The following is a 23,629-nucleotide window of genomic DNA, read 5'->3' as shown; positions in this document are numbered from 1 at the left end:
CCGCTGACCCCAGTCAGTGCTCCTGGTGATTGGCAGCTGCAAGTGGAAGTCTTTCTTCATAGCTGAGTAGGGTAGAGCCTGTTTGTCCCCCCGCTGGTGTGGCCCGTGGCCTTCACACCTGAGACAGGGTGGGCTTGTTTCAACCCAGGCAACACTGCTTTGTTGACCCTCTTGCCTTCCCATCCCACCCCACAAAGCTGCCCACTTGGAGGGAGTGTCCCCAAATGCCCAGTATTCAGGAGAGCAGGGCTCTGTAAGTTGTTGTGAGGCTCCGTAAGTCCTTGGAAACACAAAGATACTGAGGACTTTGCAGCTGCTCAGGCTGTGCCCACCCGCCCTCCCCCGCCTGCCCATGTGGCCATCACTAGTTTGCCTTCCTGGGCAGTGTGCTCCCTGGGCCGGCCCCCTCAGGCCCTCAGTGGAGAGCACTGGCAGAGCTCCCGCCCACCCAGGGGAGCCCAGCCTGCTCTGTGGGTCGACATCCACCATAGAGAAGCAGGCCCACCAACAGCAGGAGTCCAGATCACAATGCCTGCCGCAAAGAAAAGCAAGCTGTGCTTTGGGGTTCTACTCTAAACAGAGGGGCAGGGGAGGCCTCTAACCAGGGTGGGGAGGGGCTGCTCAACCTTCCAGACACAACTCGGAACAATACACTGCACATCACACCCTGAAACACAGGTGCACGCGCGCGTGTGCGCGCACACACACACACACACACACACAGCAGCAACAAAGTCCCCTCCGACACAGTGCCAAGCCTCACTGAGTGGGACACTAATCCACTGACCCTACTTTGTTCTTTCATAGCACTTCTGGCCATGACCACTATTTTGATTGCGTGATTCACAACAGTTGGGAAGACGCTGGCTGCCCAGGGGGGCTGGTGACCACCATCTAGCAGATGAGCTGCTCCCACTGCCCAGCCTGTATCTTACACTCACAACTCATCCTCATGTGGGGGCGGGTCACACACACCAGTGAACAGGGGAATGTCCGTGAGAGGAAACCTTGTCACCCAGGGCCCAGCACCTGTTACAGTTTGGAGGTGAGGTATCCCCCAGAGTCCTGCCAATGCAGGAGATGAGATGACTGGTCGGTGAGAGTCTGAATGACTGAGTGGGTGGGACTGTGGACAGGTAGGGTGTGGCTGGAGGGGGCCACTGGGGTGTACCCTGTGCCTCTTCCCTGCAGCCCCTTCCCCTTGCTCACTCTGCTTCCCACCATGAACTGGGCAGCTTTCCTCCTCCATGATGCTCCGGGTCACCTAGGCCCAGATCAATGGAGTCAGCCCACCATGGTCTGGGTCTCTGAAACCATGAGCCCTCTGCTAAGTTGTTTGCATCAGGTATTTTGGTCACTGACTAGACAAGGGAGTCCCTGAGTCCTCCGGTGCCCACCAGGGGGACGGTGCAGTCAGCCGGTGGCTGTCACAGCGGAGACCCGGGGCCTGCCGGCACTGTGCTAACATCAAGTCACCAGCCTTTTCCACTCCGGCTGCCTCCACCTGCTCCAGCAGCCCGCTCTGCAGCTCCTCTGCTCACGCCGGCTGGGGGACACCCCACTGCAGCAAGACCCCCACTGCAGTGGTCCTCCAGGCACTGCAGTGCTCACGGCACTGGCCCACCTATCGCCCCACCCGGACACAGTCAGGTGACGATGGGCCCCCGCAGGGGTGACTGCTGGGCAAGGTGAATTCACAGACAAGATGGAAGGTGTTGGAACGGCATGGGGCTGAGTGTCTCACAGACCACGGCAGGCCACGCGGCCTGCGACACTGTGCAGGCCCACTCAGCAGACCCCTCTAGGCAGCCCTAGTGGAAGGTAAAACCCGAATCTCAAACAGCTGCTGCTGGGGCCACTCCAGCCTCCCGGGGAGACCCTGAGGACCTGTCCAGCCTGAGCCGTCCTCAGCCCTGAGCAGCAAATGTGAACATTGCAAATGGCCTTCGAGGGCCAGGATGCAGCTCAGGGATGGAGCTCCTGCCTGGCATGCGTGAGGCCCTGGGTTCCATCCCAAAAAAACATCAAAGAAAGAAAAAGAGACAAAATGACGGTTGAGGCCACTCAAAGTTCTCTCTGGAGGAAAGAGCTAGGGTGTCTGTGACCATAGGACCCACAGTTCCAGGGCGAAGGAGCATCCCAAATGAGGTGCCCAAGCCAACGCCACCCAAACGGCGAGACTCTGAATGTCCCCATGGTCCCGGGTGAGAGGGACTCCCAACACCACCTCGGCTTCCCGAAGGGCCCCAGTGGAAGGTGGCGCTGCTGCTTGCACTGATGTGCGTGGACAGATCCCCTTGGGTTTTCCTGGCTTCCTGCCAATGTAACAAAGCCCCTAAACCAGGACCGCGATGCACGGACTGTGAGCAAAAGAAAGCCCTGTTCTTGCATGTATGTGTGTGTGTGCGTGTACACACACACACACACACACACACACACACTGAGCAGAAGAAATTAAGAACAGTCAGAGGGAAAGAATCACTAAAATACAAAAGGCCTGTGCTATTTTAAAACGTCAGTTATACATGGAGCTGCTTGTGCTCCAGCCCCCTCAGGACTGGTATTTCAGACAGAAGAATCCAAAGCTCTGTGTGTCGCCCAGTAGTGCCACTGGGCCACAGCAGGAAGAGTCTCTGTGATGTGACAGTCATGACCCATGCCCTCGGTGCTGGGAACCTCCAGGCAAAGGTCCCAGGAAGTGAATTAGCACAACTGACGAGATGGGCTTGTCCTGATTCACAGAATCCAGAAGACGGTGAGGACAGCTTCAGGTGCTGATTTCCATCTCTAAGTCGCAGAGCTAACTGGTCCTGCTGGTGGAGCTGCCGCAGAGGGAGGCAGGGTCTGGCCTCTGGACATGGCCTGAGCCAGCCTCACTCAACAGCAACTCAGCACTGAGTTTTACGTGTTTTTCACATCTATAAATAAAGCGTTCACAAGGAAGGTACCAATTGCTACAAAAAGATAGACCCTGTAAAATCTGTGAAATCAACATTGCCAAATAATGAATTAGAACCCAGTAGGAATGCCCTTTAAATCGTGCCATGTCAATATCGTCTGAAGATAAACTCGTAGCAGTGGAGGTTTTTACTGTTAAAAGACCCACAGGAAAGCAGCCAGCTAGAGGACTCCTGAACCAGCATCCTCAGAAGAGGCAGGGGAAGAGGCGTGATAGCAAAGCAGTTATGAGTTCAGGTGTGAAGCAGGACGCACCAGCTCAGAGCCCATAGTACAACTGGCTGAGCTGCTCCTTCTTCAACAGTTGGTCCCGAGGGTGAGCACCAGGGCTGGGTGTGGCATGAGCTCGGGCAAGCCCAGGCCCTTCTGAGCAGGCATGGGCCGAGGCTGGCGGGCTCCCAGCAGCTGAGGGTGGACACAGCACCCTGGCCACCATGAGCCACCCAGAGGGTCAGGCCCCAGCCCTGCACAGAGCACTGCTCACCAGAGCCTTCTGCAAGGTGGCCCTGTGCGGCACCTCCAGCCCAGGTGAGACCAAAGCTTACGAAGGTAACTGGCGGCCTGGCTGGCGTGCTAGACACCATGGAGCCAGAACTCTGGCCGGGGGTCCCTCCAAGGACCCTTGGGCATCTTTATGGGAGGAGGGGCTGTGAGAGCCAGGGCGGGATTCTGCTTCCCAAATATGATGCAAAAACTGCAGTCAGAGGACCTTAAAGAGACACTCCAGGCAGCAGCACCACCATCTTGGCCAAGCCCCAGGAGGCGAGAACAGCCAAGGGGTAGGTATCAGGACAGGTGGGTGGGACAGACATCAGGGCAGAAGGCACGGCAGACCAGAGAGGACAGCCTTTCACCCAGGTACACCCAGTGATGGAGTGATATCCAGCAGATCCACTGGAGTCCTGTTCTGTCACATTCCTTGTGACTAAAACACTCAGGATCACTCCAGGGGACCTGGGCTAATTGGGCTGCATGAAATAACCACACAAGAGACAGAGATACCTTTTTCTTTGGGTCCTGTGACGGCTCCTCTGACCTTAAGGGCCTGCAGAAAGAGACAGAGCATGTGTTGACCCCTATTATTGAGGAGAAGCCATTCAAATGAGGCAAGGGGTCAGGTTTCAGGGGCTGAGTCTAGCTTCCTGATGTCTGCTGTCAGCAGGTTGGCTGACATCAAAGAAGGCCACACCCAGGGGCAAAGCAAGAGAAGGGGACACACAAAGGATGCTTCCATGGAACATTCTATCCCAAACAGGGCAAGGGGTAATACCATAAAGGAACAGGTGAGCATAGCTCAATCCATGGGGCGACATGCCTACATCTGAAGACCCGTCCTCAACCTCCGGGACCCGGGCAGTGTCCAGGTCACTATTAGGTGTAGTGACGGTCAGAGCCTCTCTGCTCCAGGATTCAGAGTGGCTCTCCACACTGCTCCCGCCCAGCAGCTGTCCAGGATGAGAGATGGACCACCCTGCAAGGCCAGCCCCTGCCACGCGCTGCCCCAGTGGCTCCCCTGTGTGCTTGCCTTTCTGATTTCTGCAGTTCCCCAGAGACAGTGGCCACACAGGGACTTCAGCTGCACTTGGGCTAGAGAGTTCTGGGGAGGGTGGGTGCCCAAGGTGCCCTCCCAGGCCCTGGCCTCTCTTGGGCCAGCTTTCCAGTAAAGCGTTAGACTCTGGGCCCAAGAGCACCCTGAGAAGTCAAGAAAGGCCCAGAGGCAGCTGATTTCCATTGCTCCCCGCACCCACTGCCCACCCAGCCAGCTGATCCTCAGCCCCAGCACAGGAGAAGCTGCCCAACTGTCAGGTCCCCACGGTCAGTACTGCTCACCACCTCCACACTGACCAGGGCCCTCCTGCAGGTGCCCACAACACGCTGACCTCTGAGGCCTGGCATCTATGAGTAGCACACCCACATCCTAAGGAAGGCCTCATCCACAGCAGGATGCCCCAGGGCAGCCAGGCCAAGGCCTGCTGACCTGGCACTATGGCTAGCTACCCCCAAGCCAAGCTGGAGTCCAACAGGCAGCGGCTCCTGCTGTCACATGGAGGCAGCCGGCTCTCATGAGCCCGCCAGCAGCCACATGGCTGGGGCTACTTACTACTCACCTCCCATCCCCACCTTCTCCACCCTGCTGTGAGGCTCAGGATGCTGCAGACAGCATGCCTGGTCAGCAGGAGGCTAGAGAGTGGGAGGGTCCTTCCTCATGCCCACTTCTTGCCCTGGCTTCACCAGGGTTTTGACCCCTCAACAGGCCACAGCTTCTGCTGGCCCCCTGTCCTCCCTGCAGATGTGGAGCTGAGCCCCGGGCTTTTCCTCACCCCTGTGATCCCTCTGACCCTGCCCACGCGGCGAGCGCCCCCAGCACTCCTGACCAGACAGCCACCAAGTAGCCAGCTCTTCCTTCGCGGTTCAGGACAGCCAGGCCCTGGCCAGGTATAGGAATTGGTGGGCAGAGCCTGGGCAGAGCTTCAGCACAAAGATGACCCCTCACAGCTCACCTGCCACCAAATGCAGGGAGGCCCAGGCCTTCCCCTTTCTTGCACAGAGTTCTCAAGAATAACTGGAAATGAGCCAGGAATGCCACCTCCGAGGTGGGAGGCACTGGCCTGGACGGCTGGACTCAGTTCCTCTGTCCCCTGGAAGCAAGATCTCTTTCAAAGCTTTTCCCAGTAAGGCAACTGGCCCCTCAGGTAAGCAACCCAGGGAGGGCTGCCTTCAGGGTCCTCGGCTGTGGTGCCAAGTGGGGTGGGCACCGTCGAGACCTGTCTGCCCAGGGCAGCTTTCTTGGGCTTGGGGATCCAGCTCACAACAGATTGGAGACTTCAGTCCCGTGCTGCCAGCCTGCAATGGCCTGGAGACTGCACAACCTGCGTGTGAACGTGTTGTGTCCCTGGGCCTAGACAAACAGGCAGCCAGTGCCTGTGGACATAACCAGTAGCCTGGCCTGCAGGACATCGACAGAGGGCATGGACTGGTGTCCGGAGCTGCCACAGCCTGTGCTACCCTCTACTCGGCAGAGCCGTCGGTGGGTCTGCCTAGAAATCCCACCATCCTGGAAGAGGTGTGGGGCTCTCCCCAAATCACAGGGAGGAGAGCTCCATAAAAATCCAAACCACCCAGCATCTTACGTCCAACAAATGATGGGCCAGCACTGATGCCTGATGCTCATAACACAGGGACACGCAAAGGGAGGGACCCAACTTTTCACTCACAGCTCGAGGCCCGGCTCTCTACTGGACATCAGAGGAAGCCACCGCTCTGTGGCTTGCTTTCCCTGCATCTGCCTGCTGAGCAATCAGGAAGAGCACGCTGGAGCTTCCCTGCCTGTCAGCTCTGCAGGCCAAGGGCCATGGTGTGCGCTGTGTGCAATGGAGAGCCCCCCGCCAGCTGGGGGCCTAACAGCTGGGGGTCCAGGCTCACATGTGGCCGCCTGGCCCAGGAGGATCTGGGCTGTGGATGCCTGCAGGGCAAGTGCTGCTGGGATGTCTGAAGCCCACGGGAGGCCAGTTTGCACAGCCTTCATATGTCAGCACTATGTGCCCAGGGAGAGTCCACCCACCCATGCTAGGCTGCAGGAGCTGGGTGCTGAACACGGCCTCACTGACCCCACGCAAGAGGGGGAACATTCAGCCAGCCACACAGGCCTCCAGCCTGACCTGGACCCCCAAAGCCTGTCCTCGGTGGTATGTGGGCCAGCCAGCCCACTGAGTGCCCTGCCTGCCCCAAGGACGCAGCTGCCCTTCAGAGCCCTTCACAGCAAGCACTGCCAGGAAAGGCTGGTGGTTTTGTGTTCAGTGCACATCAACAAGTCCTTTGTCCCTACAGCAAGACAGAAAAAAGCCACTTCAATGACGTGTCTTAGAAGAATCCAGGGCCCTCTGGAACATGGGGGAGAGTCTGTGGCCCGGGCAACAGAAGGAGCCAAGAGGGCTCCAAGCACAGACCCCAGCCCCGCCTCTTACTGGGTGCTGAACATGGGCAAGGCACACCTGCCACCTCAGCTCACCTCCTGCCAAATGGCCCCGAAGCCCCCGGGGTGCGGGGAGACCTGGCCCAGTGCCGGCCAGAGCAGGGCACTCAGTCCTTACCTGGCGACCTCATCGTTATAAACAAAAGTGATAACGGGTGGGCAGGTGATTTAAAAAGAAGCCAACGGGGATGTAGCTCAGGTGGTACAGTGCTTGCCTCTCAAGCACAAGGCCCTCGGTCAATCCCAGCACCACACACACACACACAAAAAAAGCCAAAGGATAACATCCTTCCTGACAGCAGCACTTCCAACCTGGCTCCATCTCCACAACACAAAGCTGCCATGGAGCCAGAGTTCTGGGGCTGTTCACATGACAAAGGCCCAAAGTCAGGAACCTGGGACCCCCCACCAGGGAGTCACTGGAGGGACAGCAAGGGGGGGCCCCACACGCCGAGCAGGAGCTGACCTGGCCATGGCCCTCCTCGGACCTCAGGCCCAGCAGAGTACAGGGAGGGCAGGGTAGAACCGTGGGGCTGGGCAGGGCAGGACGAAGGGTGCCCAGGTGAGCCCAGAGGGCTGCAGGAGGCCCCTGTTGGGATTAGGAAAGGAGGTAAAGAGGCCCTGAGAGCAGAGGGCGGGGCAGGGCCATGCCACGCCTGGGGAAGAATCACCTGGAAGAGCCACTCTCGGCAAGGTGTCCCCTGCAGGTGACATGGAAAGGGGAAAGGCAGATGACCAGCAGGTGAGTCAGGGCATGCTCAAAACACAGGGACAGGCAAAGGGAGGGACCCAGCCTTCTCACCTACAGGTGGGCCACTCACACCCCAACACCTCCCGCTTCCTGCTGCATACAGCAGGGGCCTCTCAGAGCTCACAGTAACTGGGACCTGCCAGGCTCCTGCAGAGTCTGGGCAGGTCACCTGGTCGCCTCCCACCTGTACCACTGCCTGAGGGGCTGCTGGCGGCTCCCTGGCAAGCCCTGGCCCACGGACTCTCTCACAGGGCAGGTCCATCTCTGCTTCTGGTCCACTCTGTAATCTCTGGCCCTTCAGAGCTCTGGACCTGGGCCTGACCTGGAGATAGCTGAAAAAATCCAGCCTGGCTGGGGTCAGGGGCTCTCCCCACGCAGGGTCAGAGTTGGGCCTGGGTTCCAATGCCCCAAGTCAGGTCCTCCAGACCCACTCTTAGCCGGACTCTGGGTGACTGAGCCCCAAGAACCACCTGGGAGACAGACACCCCAACTGAGCCACTGTAGGGCGAGTTCCAGATGGGAAGGGGCTGCACATGTTGGCTTCCTGGCCACTGTGGTCCTGATGGGGGGCAGGACTGGTGCTCCCTCTACTCCCTAGGAGGGACGTGGTGGGAGGTCAGGGCTCCTCCCCATCTGGGCACTGCAGAGGCTTGACCTTGTGACCCACTCTCAGGAAACCAAGGGAGGAGAAGGAAATGCAACCCAACCTCACACCTAGCACAGGCCCCAACCCATGCACCTGACAGGAGTGGGTTGGAGGCTGGACAGGGGCATCCACAAAAGAGACAGGCCATGTCTCCAAAAAGATTCAGGGAAACAGAGCTTAACCATAGCGTCCAGTTATCCTAGGCATAAGAGGTTTGCACATAAATTCTGAGATGGAGCTGGGAACCTCACTAAATTTCTGTCTGAAATGCTTTTATAGCAGTGTTGCCCAGAATTATGTCTCATAAGAACCTGCTTATGCAAAGCTGCCCCCCAGCCTCCTTGGAGGCCAGCCCACGCCTCTGCAGCGTCCCCAACAACCTGGTGAATTAGTGCCCAGAGCAGCTTTAGATTTTGAGTCGAGTTCCAACACCCCTGCACCTGCTGTCTCACCAAGCCACACTCCTTCTCCCAGGCTAGCCCTTCTCACTTGCAACAGAGGCCATGGCCAGCTCAGAGGGGCAGGAGATGGGGAGTCACAGCCTTCCCCACAGCTGCTAGTCACTCCATGGGTCAGCAGAGCCCAGAGGAGCTCAGTGGCTCAGGAGGCCCCAGCATCAGGGCACAGCAAAAAGCTCCCCTGATAACCTGTCTAGTCACTGATGTGGAGACCCAGCTCCTGTGGAAGGGGATGCTCCAGGGAAGCCAGCCCTGGCCCTGGGCCAAGCTGTGTTGAGCCCACAGGGCAGAGTGTCTCCCTCTGTGCTAGGACCTCCCCCTTACAAGGGAGCAGGTAGGCCAGGGCCCTGCAAAACCCCAGGTGGTGACGCTGGCCTGGGCTGTGGTGTTTGTTGTGCAGGCCACCCAGATCATCCGACAAAGGCCCAACGGCTGGTTTGCCTTTATTTCTATTTTTCCTTCTTTTTTTCTTTTTGAGATGGAGTCTTGCTGTGTTACCCGGGCTGTGTTCAGGGCTGGCCTGAACTCTTGGGCTCACAGACCTTCCTGCCTCAGCCTCTGGAGTAGCTGGGACTACTGCTACTGCACCCTGCTAAGCAAAGGGTTTTCAAAGGGAAAATCAATTTTCAAATAAAGCTCCCAGTGGAGTACCACCTGACAAAGGACATGCCAAGGACACAGACTGCAGGAAACCTAGCAGCACAGCTGCAGGGGGAGCTGACGGAAGCCGGCAGACCTCGGCACTTCCACAATGGCTAAGGAACAAGAGCAGGAGCGCGGGCACCACAGGGTGCATGTGCGCGTCGCCGCCAAGTTCACAGAGGTGGGGGACCCCGCGTTTGAACTTTAGTGTTCTTTAAAATGCACTTTGTTGGGGCTGGGGTTGTGGCTCGGCAGTAGAGCGCTTGCCTAGCATGTGCAGGCTGCTGGGTTCGCTCCTCAGCACCACACAAAAATAAATAAATAAAATAAAGGTATTGTGTCCAACTACAACTAAGAAAAATCTATTCAATGCACTTTGTTTTTTGAATTATTAGATAGCAAACTTGCCAAGATGGTAATTCTGTCCCCACAGAGCTGGGCGCCCTTAGGTGCCACCCTCTTGAGCCCACACTGCCAGGACAGAGCCTGAGGCCCAGCCCCACTGGCTGACAGCATCCAGGAAACTCGGGAGTTGCAGCTCTCTTCTCCCCAAAGACGTGTGGGCAGTCAACCCACCTGTTGATGAACTCTTCCTCTTCTTCAGAAGGATCTGAAGTGACTTGTTAAGAGCTCATGAGAACTGAGCTTGTTTCTGCTATTAATCAAGGGTGCATTCAGAGCCCCAAGCAGGGGCAGGGGCAGATAAGTGGCAAGTGCCTGCCTAGCATGCACGAGGCCCTTGGTTCTGACCCCACAACCACCACCAAAAGTCCCCAGCAGGGGTCCCTGTTCTGGCCTAGAGGACGGCTGCAGTTGGGCCGCAGCAGCCAACTTGGCTGCCCTGGTCTCCACCGCATGGGTTCAGACCCACCAGTGTCACAATCCTGGCCCAGGAGTGGATCAGGAGAGCCCTACCCCATGCCTGGAGGATCCCAGGCCCTGGGATGACCTGCCTGGGCCCTGGGGACATGCTGCCAGAAAAGAATAGGGAATTTGAGGGGTCTCCCACCAGGGAAGATCAAAAAATGACCAGCAGAAGCCAGCTCTGAAGGTGCCCTCACTGCCTGAGGCAAGTAGCACCAGGGCATATTTCAGGACCAGCTCCCCCTTGAGGGATCTAAGGGACTTAGAACCCAGGGTGGTGGCCGCTGAACCTCCTCCAACCACTGAACCCACACCCAGGCCAACATCCCAGGGCCAGTGCTCACTAGGCCATGCCATGGATGCCAAGCCCGGGTCAGATGGTCCAGCAGGCAGGACAACAAGCCAGCCATCACTCCCCAAAGAGCAAGCTCTGCTTTGTGAAACAGCTCAAGACAATCACATGCCATAAAAGTCTCCCAGTTAAAGTGCACAATCCAGCGGGTTTGAGCGGTGGCAACTGTCCCTGTGATCTAATTCCAGAGCACTTCCATTGCCCCAAAGGAAACCCCACTCCCCAATCAGCCCCTGGTGGGACTCTAAGGATTCACCTGTTCTGGACACTCCCCTACATGGAACCATGCAATGTGAGGCCCTTGGTGTCTGACCTCTTTCACTGGGCACCAGGTGGGTTTGGGGGGTTTGTTTTTTTGCTGTGGTGGTTATTGTTTGTACTGGGGATTGAACCCAGGGGGCTCTACCACTGAGCTGCATCCCCAACCCTTTTTATTTTTTATTTTGACAGGGTCTTGCTAAGTTTCCCAGCCTGACTGGCCTCAGTCCTCCTGCCTCAGCCTCCCAAGTTGCAGGGATCACAGGTGCGGCCACCGCACCCGGCATGAACACCGGTGACAGGAAAGAGACTCAAATGTCGTGACTTCCCTCCTCTTTGCTCTGGCTCCGGAGACACTAGGCTTCACCTAGCTGTCCTCTACTTTGGGCATCTGGGTTGCACCCACCCTCCAGCTGTGGACAGTGCTGTTGTGGACGAGTCTTCAGTCCTCTTGAGTACAGACCTGGAGGTGGACATCCTGGTGCAAGCAATGCCGTGCTGGACCGTAAGGAACCTCCAGACTAGGACGAAGAGACTGTGCCTCCTAAGGAGCCCCACACCACCATGTGTCTGAGGACTGCCCCTTCTCCACGTCCTCACCGATGCAGGTTATCAGCTGATGCTCTGGCTCCAGCCTCCCCATTGGGTGTGCAGTGGCACCTAGTGAAGAGCAACGCTGGGCGTCCTTTCATGTGCATGAGGCCATTGGTGCCTCTTCCATGGGCACCTGTCTGCCATGAACAGGTGATGCTGCGAGAAACACATTCCCACCATCCCTCCTCCTGGTGAGGCTGGTGAGTTTAGGTAATGGAGGCCTTGTTCTGTGACCAAATCTGCTTTCCTGCAGCCGTGTAAACACACAGCCAAGAGTAGGTGGGCAGCATCCCCTTGCTGCAGCTGAAATACTCCCTAAAGCCATGGGCAGGCCTGTGCTGGGACCCCCCAGAAACCTGCCATGGGTTGAACAGTGGCCTTCCAGAAAGTACACCCAGAACCATGACCTTATTTGGAAAATAAGTCTCAACCTGAGGCCCAGACATCCAGCGTCAATGGTCCCCAGTGGGCAAGGACACACGGAGAACACCTGTGAAAATGGACATGGAGATGGAACGAAGTGACCAGGAGAGTCCCTGGAAGCTGAAGAGGCAGGAAGAGACCCTCCTGAGGCCTCAGCCCAGGCAGCTAAAGCCTGACTACAGGCCACCCTCCTCCTGGACAGGAAGACAAGAGTTTCTGCCACCTTGCACTGTCAGTGCCCCTCGGTGACCTGGATGGCCCACCACCACACAGGGAGGGGGAGCTTGCCTTCTGCTGCTGTTTAGGGCCACGGAGAAATCCCATGCCAGGAGTTTCCCTTTAAACTTGCCTGAGCATCGTCTTGGCCTATGGCCCACTGGACACACAGAGGGCCTGCAGAGCCCCACTGCCCAGCGTGGACAGGCACAACCCTGGGCTCAATGCCCTGGATCTCACTGGGGGCTGAGAGGTGCCCCCAGGCACTCCCCAGGTTCTGGTCACGCTCTTCAGACAAGTCGTCGGTGACGAGGTGTGGCACTGGCAGGATGGAGGCGACCTTGGACCTGACTCTGGCTGACCCTAGCCAGACCCACAGGAGAGAATGGGTGGGGCCTGAGAGGACTGTCCACAGGAGGACGGCCCTCTGTCCTGCACTGCCTGGCAGGGAAAGGCCTCTCCCCAGCTCCTGCTCCATCCCCAGCTCTCCTGGGCCGTGGTGCCAGGGGACACTGTGCTGCGTGCTGTCTGGGGCCCTGACTCTCCAACTGCTCCAGGGAATGGAGGGGTACCCCCACTCTGCCTAGCTTTCCTGTGGCCATGTAAATGTGCAGAAGACCTGACCATGGTGTGTATCTTGATCTTTCTGTACAATGCAAAAATCCAGGGGGTTCCACCAAGGGGACATGGCACCCATATCCACCAACGCAACCCAACAGGACACGACGCCCCATCCACCAAGGCGGCCCAACAGGAAACAGTGCCCCCTTATCCACCAAGACGACCCACGGGATCCATGTGCCAGGCTGCGAAATGAATTCCCATCACAGCCTGAGGCAGAGCTGGAAGGGTCGCTCAGGCTTTGATGCCACCCAAGGAGAAGGGGCAGGTCGGGTGACTCAGAGCTGGGAGAAGGCAGGCAGCTGGTGTGGCCAGGCGGGGAGAAAGGAGGTAGGAGTGCAGCCACCTCAGGGAGAAGGCAGAGGGCCTGAGAACCAGAGCCACTCCTGGGCCCAGCCCAGCCAGCTCCTGCAGCTGTGGGCAGCAGAGGCCGGCCTCAGGGGACAGCCGCTCACACCCACTCTCACATTCTTCTCCTGTATTGTGCTTGTTCTTCAAATTCTCAAACAAGGCACATTAAACTCTGTACTGCACTGCCAGAAGGTACTGCCACTCGGGAAGGACGCTGATCAATCCCCTCCCCTTAACAACTGTGGCTCCAGGAGAAGGCCTGCACTCACCAAAGGACGAGGACCTTGGCAGAGAAGCCAGCAGGAGCCCCACTTTGTTCTCACCCATTTTTATTTTTATTTTTTTAAAGAAAGAGAGAGAGAGACAGAGAGAGAATTTTTAATATTTATTTTTTAGTTCTCGGCGGACACAACATCTCTGTTTGTATGTGGTGCTGAGGATTGAACCCGGGCCGTACGCATGCCAGGCGAGCGCGCTACCACTTGAGCCACATCCCCAGCCCTCTCACCCATTTTCAGAGGGAAAAGAAAGACGAGTGTTCTAGAAGCTCAGCAGGAGAGAACCAAATGGGTGTCTGCTCAGGAGGATCTGCGTACAGTAATTTGATGCAGAAGCTCAAGTCAGGGAGAAAAGGAGACCAGAACAGAAGAGTGAAAGCTGGAGGTGGGCTCGGGTGGAGCATTGCCAAGCACGGGCAGGCAATCCTCAGCACCACACGAAAAAGTAAATAAATAAAGTTATAAAAATATATTTAAAAAAAAAAACTCCCTTCATGAGTCCTGGGCAAGTAAAACTCCCTGTGAACCCCACAGGCCCTGAGCCCTCCTGCACCTCCGGCCACCTCCCCATGCTTCTGCCTCCCCGGCCCTGCCACCTGCCCAGGATAGAGGCAGGAAGAACTAGGCAACCTCGACAGCAGCCAGCTCCTGCCCCAGCCCACTGCCCAGGAGCCAGATGCTGAAGTGTGAGCTGGGGCTGAAGGAGGGGACCCCAAGGGCAGGCCCTCCCAGAGCCAGACAGGTGTGAGGGCCATGGAAGAGAACAGCCCATGTCCACAGGGGAGCCCATCTGATGGGCCCTGGCGAGGAGGTAGCCCAGTCCAGGGAGGAAGAGGCATTGGACAATCCAAACCAGGACAAGCAACAAAAGAGGAGAGCTGGCCCCAATGCCAGGGACATTCCTCACGAGCTAGGCAGTGCCACAAGATGGCACTTCTGTCCCTGCACATGCAGCCTTGCAGCTCACAGAGCCCTGGGAGGCACAGACCCAGGGGCAGCACCCACCAGGTGGGTGTGCAGGATACACAGGGTGGTCCGGGCTGTTGCTGTACCAGAGGAATCAACCCACAGAATAAACCCAGAAATAATCCCACACATAGCAGCCAACCGATTTTTGGCAAAGATGCCAAAGAAATGGGGAAAGAAGAATCACTTCAACAAACAGTGCCCAGCACGGAAGAAACGCTGCCGGGCCTCACTTCATGCTGCACGGAGTAAGCTCCAGGCAGGTGGCCTGGCCTCCACAGCTCACAGGAACCTGGCCGCATGCTCAGCAAGCTGCTCTTCATCAGTGTGAAGAAGTCTGCCTGTCAAAAGACCCTGTACTTCAACAGCCCAACCAGGAAACGACTCCACGACTCGACACGAGGCCCAGGGAATGAAGGGTGGCACTTCCACCCCAGGCTCAGCTCGGCGTCGGGAGGAACCAGGGGCCCCCTGGCAGAGCACTTGCCTGGCCTCACGAGGCGGGTTGAAGGGCTCCCAGGTGCTACAACACGGTGAGCTCCAAACAAGCTATATGAAGCAGCCAGAGCAAGCCGTCCTGTGCCCAGGCTGCACTCCCACGACGTTTGGGGATGCGAGCCAACACGACGATGGGACGCAGACCAGCAGGTGCCTAGGAGAGAAAGGGGACAGGCCATGCTGCCCACACAGTCTCACAGCAGTCGAGGGAGCCATGAAGACCAGGGCACAGCCAGGTGGGACACGGGGGTGGGACAGGGAGAAGAGCTGCCTGGGGTCAACAGGACAGGGTCAGCATCACTCTGGGGACCCAGGGTGGGGCTACAAGCCTGAGTCTGTTACAAACACAGCCCTCCTGGAAATGCCCCGGGGACACAGCAGCCCCCGCCCCAGCTGAAGCTCAGGCTGCTCAGGGCCACTCCCAAGGCAGAGGGCAGGACTGGGCAGGCAGACTCGAGGGCCAAAGCCCACCTGGAAAGGCAGAGTCTCACTGCCCTGCACTCTTGCTGTCACCAGGGAGTTCACCAGGAAAGGCTGTGCAGGGCCTGGCCTTGACCCAATAGCTGGCCACCTCTGCCCCCTGGGGCATGAGGGCTAGGCCTGCTTGGTGACAGGACACAAGCTGATGGCGGCTATGTGTCCCCCAGAGTTCAGAGAAGGGGACCATCCAGGGCTGGGAAGCCATGCAGGAACCACCTGAAGGCAGTGGACTCTGACTATGATGACCATGGGATGACCCTGGCCCTCCAGCTCAGCATCACTCTTGTGATGTGGGAAGGAGAACTAGAGAGGCCCAAGCTCCACTGTCCCTCCATCCACACAAAGACAGGCAGCCAGTACTTCAGGGCTAAATATGGAAGGGCTGGACTTGGGGCAGCAAAACACACTGCCCACCTGGACCAAGGATGCTACACACACCCAAAACCCATCCACCCAAGGTCAAACTGCCAGCAGCCTGGATACAGCACCAACCCCATGTCCATGGTCCTGACAGGCCCCAGAACTACCCAGCCCTCAGGCCTACCAGTCAGCCCGAGTGGCCTGGCACCTTCATAACACTGCCTAGAGACCCACAGGGCATGGGAGGAGGAGGAGAAGACTCCATGTCTCTGAATGGATTTCAGTCCCCGGACCCCGCAACCCAGCACCTTGGTGATGATAGCTCCCGACACAGGACAGGAGGGGAGGCTGCTAAAGGCCGGCTCCCCACCCGAGGTGCACCACAGGACGCAGCCTGTGCTGGGGACTGGACTGAAGGAGGCCCACCGCGGGCTCCGCCCATAGCCCAAGTACAAGTTTTGATTATAAAAATAACCTCAGACACTGATCCTTCCAGTTCCCATGGAACAAGATGAGGTAGAAATGACCTGCCCTGGGGCACAGGACCAGCCACTGTCACCTAGCACAGGTGAGACTACACCTCCCCCAGCTCAAGGCACTGGCCAGCAATCTGGCGAGCCCCCAGTGAACAGCGCTGACAGCAGAACCCAGACCAGAGGGTCAGCAGCTGTGGAGAGGAAGGGGGACTTTTAGAGGGACTTGGGCCCTCCAAATCCAGAGCTGTGAGCAGGGCCTGCCGCGTCTCCGCCTGCCAACAGAAGCAATCTCTGAACCCAGCTTCTGCCCAGGCCAGGGTCAGGCGGCACTGCGCGGACTCTCAGCCCTGTGCTGGATGGACTTGAAGCCCCTTGGGAGAATCGGGAGAACCCACCAGCACTAACACACTCCTCAAAAGCTGACAAGATTGCAGAGGCTGGGCCTCCCAGCGTGTGACCACCTGACACTCAGCACTGACCCAGGAATGTGTTCGTTTCCCAGAAACAAGGGGCCTGTTCTCCCATCGGGGATGAGTGGTCACCAGTACTGCCTCCCTGAGGGCCACTGCCCGGCTAAGAAGGGCCCCAGGGACGTAGGTGAGAAGGTGACCCCATGATCCCCTTCCTCCTGGCACTTCCAAGGAATTCTCAGGAACCCGGCTGCACCGCTGACAGAACTTTCCAGAGGGAATCTCCTGAATCTGGTAAGAAGAAACACACTTGTAGGAAAGTGTGTTTGAACTCTTCAAGCCCTGCGCTTGGAGTTATCCAGCATGGGTCAGACGTAGATGATGCCGCCAGACGGTGAACAAGGCCAGGGCGGACAATGCCAGGCCTTGCTTACACAGGTGGAGACCCTACCCACACGCCATGCGCATAGGCTGCCGGACACACCGTCATGCAACATGTCAAGCGTGCCCAGGAGCACCCAGACACAGGGACGTCCCAAGTCACGCCAACAAAACCAGATGCCACTTCTCACTCAAGACCCGCAAAAGGAGACGCCCCTGAGATGGACATGTGGCACCATGACCCTGTCCCCTGGCAGGCATCACAGGCCTTCTCCTGGGAAACCGCCCCACTGACAAACCTCCAGATCTGTGCCGCGGGCTTTGGCAGTGTGTGGTTTCTCCTGCCTGTGACAGCCACACTGCCCACTCCAAGCCGACACCTCCCGCTGACACGGCAAGGTCCACCCCGACCCTGGCCTAGAGCAGGTCCTGCACTCTGACAGCTCCGCCCTGAGCGAGTCCTTCTGGGCTCCTCATGGTGTCTGACCACCGACGGCGACTCTGGGCCTCCATATCTGCTCTCTGCCTTGGCTCTCAGTTCAGCCCCCAGGATCTGTGGCGGCCTTGACCCTTTCTTAGCCTTTCTGTGACCTATATGTGTGATCATGTCACGTGTCACGTGTGACTTGAGTGTTACAGATATTGAAGTTAAGATGGGAAAGCAGAGCCCGTGCCGCAGGGCTACGACTACCAGGTGACCCACGGGTATTCAGTGAGCTGCCACGGAGGAGGGTGGGCAGCCGGCAAAGTCGCTGCTGTTCATAAACTGTGACCTGAAAGACGCAGACGTGTTTGGGCTGTGCAGATGACACATTCACACATTATTACAAACACACTGCCAAGGAATAGAACAAAACGATAAAACAGACTTTCCAAAGGCCCGGCCTGTAGATCTGTGCATAAAGGCTCCTGGGCTGACCTCTGCAGGATGAGTGAAAAGGCAGAGATCCGCAGGCCAAGTCCCAGGGACATACCGTCACATCTGCAGAGAGCCCCAGGAACACACACCTGTGTGGTCACCCCTTCCAGCACAGCCTTGAGCTTGGAAGGAACTAATGACGTCGACCTCTAAGTGGCAGTGACAGGGGGATGTGGAGAGGCCAGTGGCAGGCACAGGGGGACAGGTGGCCACCCCAGCAGAGACAGCCCCTTCCAGCCCACCTCGGAGCCCCACGCAAGGACGCAAGGACGGAGGGGAAGAGCAGAGGCCCTCCTCTGCAGGACCCCTCCCTCCCAGCTCTGAGGAAGCGAGGGCCACCCGGATGTCCAAGTCCCTCTGCTCTCCTGATTTTCACCTACAGAAATAAAACGTGACTGGTATGAATTTTTTTCAAAAAAAACAAGAAAGCACATGGACAACAGGATTGTCCACAATCACCGCCACGAGAAGCAGCGGCAGCAGCGGAGGCCCGATTCTGCCCGTTTCCCCCACACGACAGACGTGGGGGTTTTGTTTCGATTTCGGTTTTCTGCAGCACGGGGGATGGAACCCGGTGCTCAACTGCTTAGCCACATCCCAGCCTTTTTCTGTTTTTTTGTTTTGTTTTGTTTTGAGGCAAAGCCTCAATACATTGCCCAGGCTGGCCTTGAACTTGCACCCCGCCTGCCTCGGCCTCCTGAGTCGCTGGGATCACAGGTGTGCGCCACAGCGCCAGTAAACATGTATATTTAATTAAAAACATGAAGGCCGGCTCCCCACCCGAGGTGCACCGCAGGACGTAACCTGTGCTGGGGACTGGACTCGCACATTCGCGGCAAGTGCTTACCCCGTGCTCACACTGTTCCCCAATAGCTCTCCCCGGCGCTGTGGCCACGCTGTTCCTCTGCACCGCACCCTCATAGTTTATCTTTTAACCACGCCACCTGAGGAAGGTTTTGCTGTTGTGAGCAAAGCTGCCTCCAACGACCTCATACCCGTCCTCCCACCCCTGCACAACCATCTCCTAGAATAGACCCCGGGGGATTATGAGAGGTGCATATTTCTCTCTTCTTATGTGCTGCCAAACATTGGGTTAACAAAGGCTCTCCAGGGCTTGTGGGAGCGGGCGGCGCGTCAGCGCGGTCTGCACAGAGCTGGAGGTGGGACATGCTGAGGGCTGGTCTCCAGAGCAGTGCTGCAGGGAGGTGCTGGGACCTCTCAACTCCCAGCTCTAGTGTGAAAGCCAGGAACCCCACAGGACCATCTGAACAGCCATGACTTGGCTCGGCCAGAAGGTCTCGAGCTGGCAAAAGGAAGTTCTGGTGGGTTTTTTGTGTTTGTCTTCCTTTTTGAGATGGGGTCTCGCTAGGTTGTTCAGACTGGTCTTGACCTCCTGGGCACAAGAATGCTCCTGCCTCAGCCTCCCGAGTAGCTGGGACAACAGGGCTGGCCATGGTGCCCAGATCAAAGGCACCATGATCTGAGGGTCTTCCACGAACACTGTGTGGGGCTCGTTCTCACCCCAGGCCAGAGCCAGCCCAAATATGAACTTCCCCCAACGAACCCACCCCAGTGGTCTCTTCCGCCCCCGAACCTCACAGGCCCTTTCCTTACCTTCTCCCCTGGTTTTCAGTCCCACTGTCAGGAGGCCACACCCGCCTGGCCTGTACCCCAACAAGGATCCCTGGGTGCCCCCCCCAGGGTCCAGCCTAGCCAGAGGTCACTCAGGGGACCATGGTGCTGGAAAACCAGGAGTTGTGGAAGGACAGGGCAGGGTGAGGGCCAGGCAGTCCTCCATAAAGCCCCACAGAGAGACAGTGGACAGTCAACAGGCCCAAAGTGACAAGGGCAGAATTGGCCCCAGGGCCAGGATGGAACCCAGACAGGCCTGCCAGGCCTTGGGCAGCTCGGCCCTCCAGGACCCAGGGACCGAGGCAAGCAGCAAGGACCCTCACCAAAGCCAGTGGGCCCTCACCCAGGCCCCAGGGGACTGTGCTCTGTGCAGACTGGATCCCACAGGCATATGGGTGCAGTGGGTGCAGAAGGTTCTGGAATGCTAAAGAGGTCACATGGTGAGCAAGTGTCCCGTGCTTTCCCTGCCAAGGGAACATCTAACAAAAGCAAAGCGGAAGTTACTGGTCAGGAAATGATCACGAGTGTCCATTGTGATGGACAGGGGTCACCTGGCTGCCCACACACATGCTCCTCGGTCTCACAACTGCCCAGGAGGAACAGAGTTTTAAAGTTACAGTGAGGGGTTCCTGGCCCAGGGCTGAGGGAAGTATAGCAAAACCTAGTGGCGTGGGAAGCGCTGGAAGCCACAGGGATACTGGCTGCCTGGACACAGACCTGCCGTGGCCAAGACAGGACCTGTGATGGCTCGGCCACCTATCCCTGCCAACACCCACCGTGGGCCAGCACAACTCTGTTCCAGGGAACAGGATACAGCTCACACAGACCCCGCCTCTGAGCAGCCTGCCTTGATTTACCCCAGAGGGCTGCCGCCCATAAATTTCCTCCGACGCCTGGGAATAGATTTAAGACATCGACACATTAAAAACTGGCAATTATGGCCATATTAAACATGGACCCCATCAAAAGAAGCAAATTAGAAGCTTTCACAGTGTCAGATTCCCAATTGGCTCCTCGAGGTCACTCCTAATACTGTTGACCCCAGCACAATTATCTCGTGGGAAAAAATTACTAGCAGCAAAAGAAAAAGGTTGCAGTCTATCAAGGGGCAGAGAGGTGCCCGCATCTGCTCGAAACCTCCTCTTCCAGAAGTGCACTCCTTCCCCATTCCACTGCCTGGAGGACCCCAGAGAGGGGTCAGCTGGAGGCCTGGGAGCACCAGGAGCCATGCAGGGGAATGTGACGGCAGGCATTGCCCTAGATGGTGACTGCATCCAGGTGAAGTCTCAGGGCTCCACTTCCCAGGGTCAAACTGAGAAAGCCCCACACGATGGAGACGGTGAGGACAGGAGCTGGCCCAGGCCCTTCCATCCCCACCACTGCTGCCCTGCAGCCTGCTGATTTCAGCTCACAGTACACACTGAGGGTGTAGGAGGTTCCCACCCATGCGCGGCCACAGCCTGCCCCCATGCCAGCAGCTGGCAGTGAGCACGCCTTCTGCTCTTCCCAGTGGAAGTGAGGAGCCTGTGAGGCACAGGAGTCCCCTTTAGGGACCCCAGTTCATCTCCTCCCACCAGCACTGACCCCTCTCCCCCAGCGCATGGCTCCTGCCCTCGATCCACCCAGTCCTCCATGGTCCCAACGGCCAGAGCCTGCCCACACCAACCGGGGTGTTCTGTCCTCTGGATGTGGCCCACCAGGAGCCCACTGGCTGTCCCCAGCTTGACTGGGCCAGAGGACAACTGGGTGGTGAGAGGCCTGAGGCCTCCTGACCTTTCCTGGGTCTTGGTGTCCACCATGGAGGGAGGACCCAGAATCAGATTCAAAGCAACCCCAAAGGCTCCTAAGGAGAGGTGGGCGCTGCAGAAAGCTGGGGTGCACCTCTGGTGAGGCTCAGTGGGAAGCAAGCGGCCTGCTGCTGTCCCAAGGCCCAGGCACTCACCCTCCCCACTGACCACCATGAGCAGCCACGGCACACTCCAGACTCTCAGACCCACCTTGCTCTGCAGGCCATCTCTCACCAGCACTGCTACAGTGGACTGAGGATCCCCAAAAGATCGGTCCCCCTGGACCATCTGAATGGACCTTATTTGTCAAAAGGGTGTTTGCAGGTGTGGTCAAGCTAGGAGACCTGGGAGGGCATGCCAAGGGCAAGTGAAGGTCACGAGAAGATGGAGGGAGACACTGGCACAATACAGTCATAAGCCAGCAGTTGCCAAGGACTGCAGCAGCTCAGGAAGCTGGGGTCGGCCTGGGGTCAGGCCACAGAGGGGCCTCAGCTCAGGAGTCATCTTCCCTCCCTCCCATCCCCTCCCACATCGGCGTGAGAGTCCTGGAGGCAAGGAGGAGGCTGGGGAGGCCGAGTGTCTGGAGGGCAAGAACTCCACTCTCGTGAGGCCAGTGGAGGCTGGAGAGGCTGGGAAGCTTGGAGGCAGGCTAGCCAGGTTTGTATTCCAGAAACATCCAGAACAGGCCGTTTCAGAAATCACTTAAGCAGGGATGTATAGAGAAAGATCTGGAAAAAACACACTGAGATGCCCTCTAGGGCTTCTCTGTCCCATCCAGCTGTCACAGGTCCAGTTCACAGTGAGCGTGGGTTACTATTTTAGGTATCACTATGACAATCAAAAATAAGGTTTCTCTTTTGTTTATTTACTTACTTATTTACTTTTGGTACTGGGGATCAGGCCCAGAGGCACTCTACCACTGAGCCACACCCCCAGGCTTTGTGTTTTTTATTTTAAGAGAGGGTTTCACTAAGTTGCCCAAGCTGGCCTTGAATTGGCCATCCTCCTGCCTCAGCTTCCCTAGTCGCTGGGATTACAGGCGGGTGCCAGCCTGAGGCTTTCTGTGTAGGAAGGCAGGCCTTGCTGGCTTGGGGGCGTGGTCAGGGCACCAGCCCATCGGTCTGGCCCTGGGACTACCATCCTCCTCTGGACAGGGCCTCATGTGGGATCCTGTCCTCTACCACATCACAGAGGAGAGCCACTTCACAGAGGAGGGTGACCCCAGGGGCAGGAGCAGATGCTCAAGAACCCACCATGGTGGCTTCCTAAATGACCAACAATGGCTACATCCACCACAGGCCCTTGCTCCCTGCTGCCCGTCTGCCCCGGTTGCGCTCATCCCTCACTCTCTCCCTCCCTTCTGTGGGACTGACGTCTGCAGGGCTCCCTGCCACCCCCGGCTGGCCTTGCAGCTGCTGTCTCCCTGTGTCGTGGCAGCTGCTGGTTCCAACCCACCCAGAGCTCCACAGTGTGTTCAAGCGTCAGCTGCTCCACCTGGGCTGTGGGAGCCCCGTCCCTCCACACCACTCCCTGAGCCTATCTTGAGCCGCGTTGTCCTGCATTTACATGCCTCTCGCAAACCCCCAAACAGTCACTATTTTAGGTCGATTATTTAGGAGGTCAAGTTTTTAATGATGGTAAGTACACAAAACAGCTGCCGTAGGAGCCATTCGAAGTGCACGCTCCCCGTGTGGGAAGGTCCACGCTGAGGGGCGCCATCACAGCAACCATCTCCATCCAGATGGACTCTGCCCCGTTGAATGCTCTTCCCTGCTCCCAGCCACTTGCAGCCTGTCAAGCCTCCTGTCCCTGGATTTCCTTCTCCAGGGGCCTCACGTCGTCATCTTGCACACTCATCCTGTCTGTCGGGGAGCACAGCATCCGTGGGAGTCACTTTGCTGGGGCTCTTCCTGGGGCTCCTGGGTCACGGCACTCACACAGCCGAGACCAGGCCACCAGGAGCCATTCCGGGCCTCTCTTTTTCTTTGGGTCTCCTTTTGTGGCAACCACCTCCTCACCCATGTTCTGCCTAAAAGTCAACTGACCCCAGAGGGCAGCCTCTCCCAACTGGGGCTTGTCCCTGTGAGAATTCCTGCTGCCCTCAATACCTGTCTCTGGTCCCAAGAACACTCCACTACACAGCAGCTTGGGGTGGCCCTGCTCCCAGCTCAGTTCCCTGGTCAGACATCCCTTGTCCAGGCTCTCTGCTCTGTGTATCATGAGGCTGTGTTCCAGGTATGGGCCAAGCTCTGCTGCCCCTGGGAAACCTCAGGAGAGACTGATCCCGGCTCGTCAGGCAGCCAGCAGAACCCAGTCCCTGTGGCCGCACATACGA

General features: G+C 57.7%; 1 protein-coding gene across 2 annotated transcripts in view; it reads right to left on the bottom strand.

The window, feature by feature from the left end:
* The window catches only part of Zfyve28 (zinc finger FYVE-type containing 28), a 141,631-nt gene that overhangs the window by 93,682 nt on the left and 24,320 nt on the right, over window positions 1-23,629 (bottom strand). The gene's annotated exons all lie outside the window — the stretch shown is intronic.

This window comes from Marmota monax, unplaced genomic scaffold (genome assembly GCF_021218885.2).
Source record: "Marmota monax isolate L192 unplaced genomic scaffold, Marmota_monax_Labrador192_F-V1.1 WCK01_AAM20220418_F8-fsc00009, whole genome shotgun sequence".
In the NCBI taxonomy this organism is placed as follows: domain Eukaryota; kingdom Metazoa; phylum Chordata; class Mammalia; order Rodentia; family Sciuridae; genus Marmota; species Marmota monax.
This window is presented reverse-complemented; position numbering and strand designations above follow the sequence as displayed.